The following is a 12,424-nucleotide window of genomic DNA, read 5'->3' as shown; positions in this document are numbered from 1 at the left end:
TGAGCTCTCCGACCCAACTTGGATCAGCCACAGTGCTGTTTTATGAAGCACTTTTACATCAACGAAACAGTGAGACACAGCTTCAGATCAGGTTTTACTGCAGGGAAGTTCAAAGGGTCATTAGTTCTGCTCTGTTTCATAATGTTATAAAAAAAAAAGCAAACTGAAAATAAAAATATGAGAATAAGGCTACTAATGTTCTATTAATTATCCGTACTACACCTACAATTCATTATATCATAAGTTTATTTTTGCTTCAGTGTCCCTTTAAGCCCAGCAGTGAGCGGTGGATGTATATTATCGGCGGACGCTGTAGATGAACTCATCCTCTATCACAACTGACAGGCAAATCTCCCCCGGATCCCCGCATCTCATACAATACAATGTCACAAAGCCTATTACTGCCCATTTGCCTATATGAAATTGTGCTTTGCATTGCAAAACCCCTCTGTAAAATGATATAATTCATATTAAAATAAATCAATGACATTAATCCAATACAGAGCAGGCAGCCGCCTGCAGTCCTGATATTTCAGAGTTAGGAGGAGGGGGGGAGGTGCGACGCCACATCCACCGCACCAGGTCTCTGTACAGCATTATTATTACTATTATTATACATGCCACAATGACTTTCACTACAGTCAAAAGTGCAGGCAGGTAAAAAAATAACGAAGAAGCTAATATCCTAACCTCTAATTCTCCAGCATCTCAACAACCCACGCTACCCTCTAATATGACCCCAGCGATGGATGCAAGCTTTACCCACAAACAGCATTTATTGAAAATCCTGAGGAAAATGTTTGAGACCCCCAGTAAATTAATTCATGAAGAACATTTACCATATTTTTTGGGCTATAAGATGTTCCGGACCAGGGAAAAAATATATATATACTAAACCTAATGCAGGAGCATCTTGTAGATGTTCTCAACCAATTATTGTGTCCCCCTGTGTCCCCTTCTGTCCCCCATGTGTCCTCCTGTGACCCCCATGTGTCCTCCTGTGACCCCCACGTGTACCTTTCTGTCCCCATGTTCCCCTCCACTCTTCCTGAATTAATGAAAGCAGCAGCGGCAGCATGGCTCACCTAATCTATTGTATCCCACGGTGATCAGAGATCTCTCCTCTCCTTCACTGTTCCCCTAGTGCCGGCTTCTGCTGATAGGGTCATCAGCAGAAGCCGGCACTAGGGGAGCAGTGAGGCAGAGGAGAGGTCTCTGATCGCTGCTGGAGCCTTGGATTAGGCGAGCCGTTCTGCTGCTGCTTTCATCTATTCAGGGGGAGCAGAGGACACATGGGGACAATACAGGAAGTCCCCACATCGCGGCGAATTGGAGGTTTGTATCGGCGAGTGTTCATGAGGCCCTGTATTTGGCATGTAAGACCCTCTTTCCCCCGATTTTTGAATGTCTTATATTCCGAATAATTCAGTAATAATTTCTTGTAACCTCTATTTTTTTCTTGTAGCACAGCAAGTTATATATATATATATATATATATATATATATATATATATATATATATATATATATATATATATATATAAATTACCAAGGGGTGAGCAGCACAAACCAAATTTTTTTATGCAATTCTATGCAAAGCATGCACGCAGCGCTGGAGGTCCCCAGACTCCATAAGAAATATATAAGTACAGAAGGGCTGCAGCACACAACAGGAAAACAGTGACAGGGGCTCTTGGTTACGCTTTAACGCGCTTAAGCTCACCAACTGCGCCAAAGTGTCCCCAATCTGGTGAGTCCTACTCTACCATGCAAAATGCCAGTTTTTATAAGCAGTCTAGTGGGAACTAAACCAAAAACCCTAAAATGTCAACTAGATGGGAAAAAGGAAATTAAAAACACCTCACCCTTCACCTAGCTACCAAACGAACTCTCTTAACATGTGCAAAGCACTCATTTATATACTTAACTGTGCTAGAGGTGGGCGTGGTCATGCAGGCTCACAGGGGAAAATTATAAATAAATTACCAAGGGGTGAGCAGCACAAACCAAATTTTTTTATGCAATTCACCCCTTGGTAATTTATTTATAATTTTCCCCTGTGAGCCTGCATGACCACGCCCACCTCTAGCACAGTTAAGTATATAAATGAGTGCTTTGCACATGTTAAGAGAGTTCGTTTGGTAGCTAGGTGAAGGGTGAGGTGTTTTTAATTTCCTTTTTCCCATCTAGTTGACATTTTAGGGTTTTTGGTTTAGTTCCCACTAGACTGCTTATAAAAACTGGCATTTTGCATGGTAGAGTAGGACTCACCAGATTGGGGACACTTTGGCGCAGTTGGTGAGCTTAAGCGCGTTAAAGCGTAACCAAGAGCCCCTGTCACTGTTTTCCTGTTGTGTGCTGCAGCCCTTCTGTACTTATATATATATATATATATATATATATCTATATATATATATATATATATATATATATATATATATATATATATATACACTAGTTGACCTAGGGCTGTTTAAAAATGGGCTCTAGGTCTGTCTGCGCGCAGGAAGGACACAGGGGCAGGTGTGCGCAGGGACACTTGTTCATTATTATATAGGGCTGCGATAAAGGGCTGCGATGTGGAGGACTGGGAGGAGGGACTCGGTCTGTGCACTGCCAGGCTAGTGCTGCGAGGGTGATTCGCTAGGACTGGGAGGAGGGGCTTGGTCTGTGCACTGCCAGGCTAATGCTGGGAGGATGACTCGCTAGGACTGGGAGGAGGGGCTCGGTCTGTGCACTGCCAGGCTAATGCTGGGAGGATGACTTGCTAGGACTGGGAGGAGGGGCTCCCTTTTGCCAGTTGGATGGTGGGAGGAGGCAAATGACCTCCCCATTAGGGATTAGGGAAATACCTGTAGGTGTTAGGTCTCCTCTTAGCCTGTAGGATGAGAGGGGATAGAAGGAGTAAGTCTGGGCCTCTAAGAATTGGAATTTAGGAAAGCAGGATGTGGAAGATCCACCAGAATTTTTTATGAAGTACCCCACCGCACCGGTTCACCCCACCGCATTATTCATCCTTACTTAGGGGAATAGGAGACTGTGATATCACTCCCATATCACAGATGTATGATGCTGCCATTCCTGGGAAATCCTTTATGGAAAAGTCAGTCACATGACTGTGCATACATTATAGAGCTGCCAACTGAGGGGGAGGTTCTATCCCAGAGTCATCACCCAACCTCGCTCACCTCCTCCCTCTGCTCCCTCCTGTGGGCAGGGTCAGATTTGTGCTCACAGGAAATCTGGCAGCAGCCCACTTCCAGCTCCTCCCTCTGCTCCCCCCTGTGGGCAGGGTCAGCTCTGTGCTCACAGGAAATCTGACAGCTGCCTCCTCCCATGCCTTCCTCTTTTCCCTCTTGTGGGCAGGGTCAGCTCTGTGCTCACAGAAAGTCTGGCAGCTCCCCCCCTTCCAACTCCTCCCTCTGCTCCCTCCTGTGGGCAGGGTCAGCACTGTGTTTACAGTAAGTTTTGCTGCTTCCCCCTCCCAGCTCCTCACTCTGTTCCCTCTTGTGGGTGGGGTCAGCTCTATGCTCACAGGATGTCTGGCATTTTCCACCATCCAGCTCCTCCCTCTGCACCCTCCTGAGGGTGTGGTCAGCTCTGTACTTACAGGAAGTCTTGCATTTCCTCCTTCCTAGCTCCTCCCTGATGGGAAAAGGGGAGGGGTCTGTGCAGCTCATAACCTAAGTCCAGTCCAGCAATAACTGGCATTAGTCAGCACTGTAAACCCAGCAAGACATATAATACAAGATAATAAATAATGCAAAAATGATTGTGTGCAATGCGGAAAACTCTGTGCATCGCAGATTATTACCGTATATATATTCCAGTAAATATGCATTAAATAAACATTAGTCTGAGTGGGAAATTAATAAATGCAGTGTAGTAGCAGAAAAGCCGACACGCCATTAGCTCCACACGTCATATACACTGAGGCCATAAATCCCAAATGTAGCGGACCAGCCAAGCAATAACCTCTATCGATGAGAAACATTCAGCCGCTGGGAGGAGAAAAATAACATCTCTTCAGATAGCGTTTCCCACTCATCTCTGATTCCATCTCACTGATAACCCCAAACCTTCCACACAATCCACTCAGAAATACCAGAAAAACAACGAGGCCCATCATGAGCCCAGACCCAAATCCCACTGAGATGCTGTGAACAGAAAACCCATCAAACATGACTCAGCAGAGAGATGAAAGGTTGTATGTGTGATGCTGTAACTGCTAAACGCTAATTCTCATCTTAACCGAACGATGCATGTAACATTGCAGGACATGGCGAGATCAATCATCCAGTGACAAGTGAGGACAGTGAGGCACTGCACTCTGATAGGCCGGTAATTAATAGTACCCTCACCCAATCCTCAACAGTATAACTGCCAAACAACCAATCACAGAGCATCTGCCATCCGGCACTAATCATATTACAAGGATACATGAATAGTATAACTATAGAAGGCACTACTATGATTATGGGGACCTTCAGTATATAAACTAGGTTGGATAAAGACTGATACCTTCAAACTCTACAACTAGAACTGATAACATCTGATCCCACACATTGTACAACTAGAGCCGGTAAAGACTGATCCCACACATTGTACAACTAGAATCAATAACGACTGATCCCACACACTGTACACCTAACCCCCATTGGGCTTGATTCACTAAAGTGTGCAAAGTGTTAGCACGCCAGTGAAAAGCTACTTTGCATGTGCTAACATGCTTTGCACGTGCTAACATGCGCGTAAGAGTTAGCGAGCATAAAGTTTTGCGTGCAAACGCTTTGCGTGCAAAGTACTGTGAACTGCACTGACTTCACGTGATAATGATAGTTAGCACGCAAAGTCAGTGCAGATCACGCGAGCGCAATGTAAAACACTGATTATTAATATATATACTTCATTATGCGGCGTGCGTAAGACTGCGCGCGCCGCTTTACAGTACCACACATGTTAATGTAACCACCATTCATAATTACATTGACATACTCTATTTTACTGTGCGGGCGAAGCTCCATTGATTTCAGGGATCTGCACGTGCTAACTAGGGTGCTAAGTAGTTTGCTACTGTTACAGGTGCTGTAACGATCGGTGTAACACAGAGAGGGTCTGATTACCGGTGATCTGCAGTATCACCGAGAATACAGATATATACCCGATTATTGATGATCTGCAGTATCACCGATAATCAGATATATCTCTAACCTCTGGACACCTGAGTGATAAGAGTGTTTGGTGCAACAGTAATACTTTGAGGAGAGCACCCGAGAGAAGGGTGTTAAACAGTGGGAGATATTGCTTGAGATCAGGTTCCTTCCACAGGTCTGAAGCTCCCCAAGGGGCGGAGCTAGGTTGAGAGTGGGAAGGACAGAACGTGAGTGACACCAATGAGGAAGTGTCACTGACAGATCTGCGAACTATCTCTTAACAGGAGAGAGAGTTCTCGAGGTCGGACAGGCCAGGTCGTTAACACACGGACAGATAAAGTACAGAGACAGTATACAGGGACAGAATCCTAAGACCAGCAGAGTTTGGCAACAGAGTATCAGAATGACTAAGGTACAGAATCAGAGATCAGAAGAATGGTCAGGAAAGCAGAAGGTCATAACAGATAATCAACAATGCCTAGGCTTGAGTGTGAGCTCCTAGATTCTCAACACTCCTGGAACTAAACTAGACAATAATAATGATACAGATGGTACAGAATTCCTAGACTAAGGTGTGAGTTCCTTGGTCATCAACACCTTGGAAACTGGTCTAGATAATCACATAGATAATAATACAATTCCTAAGCTAAGGTGTGAGCTCCGTAATCATCAACACCTACGAAACTGTCTAATAAACACAGATACTGACAAGGTCTGAGTGCTACCACGTAGTCATGGGCGTAGGAATAGGGGTTGCAGAGGTAGCGACCGCATCGGGGCCCTTGGGCCAGAGGGGTCCCGAAGGGCCCTTCCTCAACTACAGTATTAGCTCTCTATTGGTCCTGTGCTCATAATAATCACTTCTATAGATACTTTGAATAGTGGTAATCATTAACAAACTGTTCCCCATCCCCTTCTTGCACCTCTGACACTGTAGTTGCCATTGGCAGGTTTTGGTGCACCGTATCAATTGCTATGTATAGAGTGCTTGGGGGGCCCTATTGTAAAACTTGCATCGGGGCCCACAACTCCTTAGCTACGCCACTGCACGTAGTGATCGCAACGCCAGACACCAGAGGAATGACCAGCACCCAGTATATATACACCAGCGCTCTCTAGCGCCTCCCCTAAGTGCTGGACCAATGGAAGTTGCTGAAATTGTCAGCTGACCGGCTTGGTCAGCTGACTCCCTTTCTGACTGTCATAAAGGCCCTGCCTCTCTGTGCGCGCGCACGTCCTCCTGAACCAGTGTGGACTATCAGTCCCAGCCACACCAGACATGTGTTGCAATGTTCCTGCTGTGTTGAATGCGGTATCCGCCGCACCGCTGTCCGTGCGTGCAGCGTTTTCTCCGCATTCAGCATTACTGACAAGAGTAGGCCTATGCGTGCTACCTGCCGCGTCGGACGCGGAATACGACGCCCTGTTGTCTGGGCATGCGGCGGTTTCTCCGCGCTCCGACTGCGCGCTAGCTGCCATGTTGAACGCGGAATCAGCCGCCTTACTTTGAGTACTAGGCTTTTCCGTGCTTCCTCACAGTACCCCCCCCCCCCCCCCCCCCACCCTGAGGAGTGGACTCCGGACAACTCCTACCCGGTTTCTCAAGATATCGAGTGTGGAATTCCCTTCTTAATTTGTCCGCATGCATGCGACACTCAGGTACCCATGTTCTCTCCTCCAAACCATACCCCTTCCAGTGCACTAGATACTGTAGTGAGTTCTGCACTACCCGTGAGTCTAAAATCTTTTCTACTTCATACTCAGGTTGGTCGTCTACCATCACAGGAGGAGGAGGAGTGGCACCCACATGGACTGCTGGCTTAAGCAGGGACACATGAAAAGATCTTACACCACGCATGCTGGCAGGAAGATCAATGGCATAAGTAACATTGTTGATCTTCCTGGTCACAGAAAAAGGGCCCACAAATCTGGGACCTAGCTTGGGCGAGGGTTGTTTCAGGGTTAAATGACGTGTGGAGACCCAGACCAGGTCTCCTGGTCGGAACTTCCACTCTAAGGATCGTTTCTTGTCAGCTTGACCTTTCTGACTTTGAAAAGCCTTTTCCAAATTACTTTTCACGATTCCCCAAATGGCTTTGAACGACTTTTGCCAAGCCTCCAGAGCTAGAAACGGAGTAGAGGCTACTGGCAATGGGGAAAACTTGGGCAACTTTCCAGTGACCACCTGAAACGGAGAGAACCCAGAGGAAGAGCTTTTCAAATTATTGTGTGCAAATTCTGCATACAGCAAGAACTTGACCCAATCACTTTGTGCTTCTGCAACATAACACCTCAAGAACTGTTCCAATGATTGATTAAACCTTTCCGTCTGACCATTGGTCTGTGGGTGGTAGCCCGACGAAAATGACAGTTCCATGCCCATTTGATGGCAAAATGCCCTCCAAAATCTAGAAACAAACTGGACTCCCCGATCTGACACTATGTTTTCCGGAATGCCATGAAGTCGGAAAACGTGGCTGATGAAAAGATCGGCCAACTCCTGGGCCGAGGGGAGTCCTTTCAAGGGCACAAAATGGGCCATTTTACTGAAACGGTCGACTACCACCCAAATGACCGACATGCCTTCAGACTTAGGAAGCTTGCCTACAAAATCCATGGACAAATGGGTCCATGGTTCACTCGGGGTGGGCAAAGGCTGCAACGTTCCCACAGGTGCCAGACAGGAGGGCTTGCTTTTTGCACACACTGCACACTCTCTAACACACTCCTTGCAGGCCACCAAGCGCATCTAGCAACCAAGTCTTGCGTTCTGGAGGCCCCTGGGTGCCCGGCATTTTTGTGCGAGTGGAACATCTGCAAAATCTGGAGACGAAATGGTAGTGGCACAAACATAACCCCTTCAGGCTTTCCCTCGGGGATATCCTGCTGAAAGGGACCCAAAGTCTCCGTCCAGTCTCTCCAAGTCTCTGTGGCTCCCAGCACCACTCTCTGTGGAACAATGGTTTCTGGTTCTGAGGGCTGTGCTGTCTCCGGCTCAAAACATCTGGACAAAGCATCCGCCTTAATGTTTTTACTACCCGGAGTGTACGTAATTACAAATCTAAATCTTGAGAAAAACAGTGACCACCGAGCCTGACGGGGACTCAATCTCTTAGCCCCCTCAATGTATTCCAAATATTTGTGATCAGTGTAAACTGTAATACTATGTTCTGCTCCTTCTAGCCAATGACGCCATTCTTCAAAGGCCAACTTAATGGCTAGAAGCTCCCTGTTACCTATATTGTAGTTTCTCTCTGCTGGTGAAAACCTCAGAGAGAAATAGGCACACGGGTGTAATCTTCCCTGCAGCCCAGAGCGTTGAGACAGCAAAGCCCGTACCCCAACTTCTGAGGCGTCAACCACTACAATGAATGGATAAGAGGTGTCTACATGTCTCAATATGGGTGCAGAGCAAAACAATTCTTTCAAAGTGGAGAAAGCTGCCAGAGCTTCGGAGGACCAGTGGTTGGTATCTGCCCCTTTCTTTGTGAGACTGGTGAGGAGTGCTATGACTGTGGAGTACCCCTTTATGAACCTTCTATAGTAATTCGCAAACCCTAAAAATCTCTGAAGAGATTTGAGTCCTACTGGTTGGGGCCATTCCAGGACAGCAGAGACTTTGGCAGGATCCATAGAAAGACCCGATGTGGAAATTATGTATCCCAGAAAAGGGACAGATGTCTGTCACGATCGGTGTAGCAGAGAGAGGGTCTGATTACCGGTGAACTGCAGTATCACCGAGAATGCAGAATATACCCGATTATCGATGATCTGCAGTATCACCGATAATCCGATATAACGCTAACCTCTGAACACCTGAGTAGTGTAAGTGCTTGGTGCAACAGTAATACCTCGAGGACTAAGCCTCAGAAACAAGTGCCGTACAATATGAAGTACTGCAGCAATACAGATTCCTTCCGAAGGCCTGGACTCTCCCGGGGGAGGAGTCAGGCAGAGCGTAGGAAGGACAGAACGTTAGTGACACCTAGGAGAGAGTGTCACTAACAGATCTGGGAACTGCCTCTAGCAGTAAGGTCAGTTCTCGAAGTCAGGCAAGCCAGGTCGTAACACACGGACAAATACAGTACAGATTCAGAACGCAGAGGCGAAGACTAATAAACAAGCAGGGTTCGGCAACAGGGTATCAGAAATATCGGGGTACAGAATCAGGAGTCAGATGCAGAGTCTAAGAGCGAGCCGAGGTTCGGCAACAGGGTATCAGAATGACAAGGTACAAGATCAGAATACAGAAGAATAGTAACAAGCTTGAGGAACCTGAGGAGCAGGTTCCCAATGAATACAGGATGGGCCCTGGGGCAGTAAATACAGAGCTGGCCCTGTGGAGCAGGTGCCCAGCAAATACAGCGCTGGCCCTGAGGAGCAGGTGCCCAGCAAATACAGCGCTGGCCCTGGGGAGCAGGTGCCCAGCAAATACAGAGCTGGCCCTATGGAGCAGGTGCCCAGCACATACAGTGCTGGCCCTGGGGAGCAGGTGCCCAGCAACTACAGCGCTGGCCCTGAGGAGCAGGTGCCCAGCAAATACAGCGCTGGCCCTGAGGAGCAGGTGCCCAGCACATACAGTGCTGGCCCTGAGGAGCAGGTGCCCAGCAAATACAGCGCTGGCCCTGGGGAGCAGGTGCCCAGCAAATACAGTGCTGGCCCTGAGGAGCAGGTGCCCAGCAAATACAGCGCTGGCCCTGGGGAGCAGGTGCCCACAAAATACAGAGCTGGCCCTATGGAGCAGGTACCCAGTAAATACAGAGCTGGCCCTGTGGAGCAGGTGCCCAGCACATACAGTGCTGGCCCTGAGGAGCAGGTGCCCAGCAAATACAGCGCTGGCCCTGAGGAGCAGGTGCCCAGCAAATACAGAGCTGGCCCTGTGAGCAGTGCCCAGCAGATACAGTGCTGGCCCTATGGAGCAGGTACCCAGCACATACAAGGCATGAACTATCTCCTAGCGATAGAGATAGTTCTCAGGGTCGGGAAGGCCAAGTCGGCAACTCACAGACAAACAAAGTACAGGATCAGAAGACAGAGGCAGTGTAGTCAGACAGGCAGAAAGTCATAACAGATAATCACAATCAAACTAGTACTTTAGACTATCAACAGAATCTAGCTAAGTGTAGGATTACAGCTCCAGCTGGTCCCGGCACACTTTTGGATCTGACTAAGGGTCTGCGTGCTACCACGAAGTGATTGCAACGACAGGCAACCAGCAACTGACTAAGCAGCAGAATATATAGTTGCTGGACTCTGCTGCCCCGTCCGAACCATTCAGCCAATCATGAGTCCTGCAGGAATCAGCTGACCTTCCTGATCAGCTGATACTTCCTCTGCAGGTATAAAGGTCCTGAATTCAGGCCCGCGCGAGCATAGCTCTCCATCTGCCTAGATGCACTAACAGACCCAGCCACACCAAGCACATGCTGCTGCATGCAAACAGCCGCTTTGCTGTCAGGACATGCGGCGGCTTTTCCGCGTTCCACCACACAACCAGACGCAAGCAAACCACCGCGTAGGACGCGGAGTCAGCCGCCTGCCTCTTGGCACATGCGGCGGCTTTTCCGCGTTTCCTCACAATGTCACCTCGAAAGTGCATTTCTCCAATTTAGTATAAAGCCTGTTTTGTCTAAGCTTGTGCAGCACGAATTTGACATGAGCCCTGTGCTCAGAGAGGTTGTCTGAGAAGATCAGTATATCGTCCAGGTATATTAGGACAAATTTACCCAACACCTCTCTGAAAACTTCATTAATGAGTTCTTGGAAGACGGCCGGGGCGTTACACAACCCGAAGGGCATCACCAGGTACTCGTAATGCCCCTCAGGTGTGTTAAAGGCCGTCTTCCATTCATCGCCCTCTCTGATCCGCACCAGATTGTATGCACCCCGCAAATCCAATTTCGAGAAAATCTTGGCATTGGTGACCTGAGTGAATAAATCGTCTATCAAAGGTAATGGATAGCGATTTTTAACTGTGATTTTATGCAGTCCCCGGTAATCAATGCATGGCCGAAGGCCTCCGTGTTTTTTTTTTTACAAAAAAGAAACCTGCTCCGGCAGGTGACCGGGACGGACGAATAAATCCCTTAGCCAAGTTCTCACGGATGTATTCTTGCATGACCACCTTTTCTGGCCCAGACAAATTGTAGAGATGGCCTCTAGGGGGCATACAACCTGATCGGAGATCAATCAGGCAATCGAAAGGGCGATGTGGAGGTAGTTTATCTGCAGCCTTGGGACAAAATACGTCCGAAAACTCAACATATTGTTCCGGAACACCCTCCACATGAATCCTGGTCTGGCCTTAGGTCACCTTCACTAAGCAATGACGAAAACAGTGGGCTGACCAGCTCGTTAGCTGACCGGTAGCCCAATTTATCTGAGGGGAGTGAAGGTGTAACCACGGCATACCAAGGATGATTGTGGAGGTTGTCATGCGCAATACAAAAAACTGCAACTTCTCTCTATGCAGCACCCCTATAGTGACTTCCACCTCTGGTGTCTGGGACAGCGGATGGTTACGCTGTAGGGGGGAATCATCCACTGCCGTAACCTGAAGGGGTGGTTTTACCAGCGTGAGCGGAACACCTAATTTCATAGCAAATTCGTAGTCCATAAAATTAGCCACTGAGCCTGAATCAATGAAGGCCTCAGAGACTTCAGATTTATCTTCCCATGTAATCATACAAGGGAGAAGTAATCGCTTATCCTCTAGGGGTAAGAGCTGTACGTCTAGGGTATTACCCCCAACTACTCCTAGGCAGTGGCGTTTCCCGACTTCTTAGGGCAATTTCGTACTCTATGACCCCCCTCTGCACAATAGAGACACAACTGCTCAGAAATCCTGCGTCTCCGCTCCACTTGGGACAGTTTTGACCGACCAATCTGCATTGGCTCTGGAGGAGGTGAAACTGGAGGAGGTGGAGTCACCGGAGGCGCAGCGTAGGACATCATTTTAACATTGTTTCTACCCCGGGTCTGCTTTTGATAACGTAATCTGCGATCAATCCTGATTGCCGATGAAATGGCCTCATCGACGGTTTTAGGTTCAGGCTGACTTAACATAAGATCGGAGACCTCATCTGATAATCCTGATAAGAAACAGTCTAAAAGAGCATAGGTGTCCCACCTGGCTGAAACTGACCACCTCCTAAATTCGGCAGCATACTCCTCGACTGGACTTTTGCCTTGAAGCAACAACTTGAGCTTCCGCTCAGAAGTCGAGGCAATGTCTGGATCGTCGTAAATTACTGCCATAGCCTTAAAAAATT

General features: G+C 47.8%; 1 protein-coding gene across 11 annotated transcripts in view; it reads right to left on the bottom strand.

Annotated features, from left to right (window-relative positions):
• BICD1 (BICD cargo adaptor 1) overlaps window positions 1-12,424 on the bottom strand; it is a 323,818-nt gene that overhangs the window by 142,127 nt on the left and 169,267 nt on the right. The gene's annotated exons all lie outside the window — the stretch shown is intronic.

Source organism: Hyperolius riggenbachi, chromosome 3 (assembly GCF_040937935.1).
Source record: "Hyperolius riggenbachi isolate aHypRig1 chromosome 3, aHypRig1.pri, whole genome shotgun sequence".
NCBI lineage: Eukaryota > Metazoa > Chordata > Amphibia > Anura > Hyperoliidae > Hyperolius > Hyperolius riggenbachi.
This window is presented reverse-complemented; position numbering and strand designations above follow the sequence as displayed.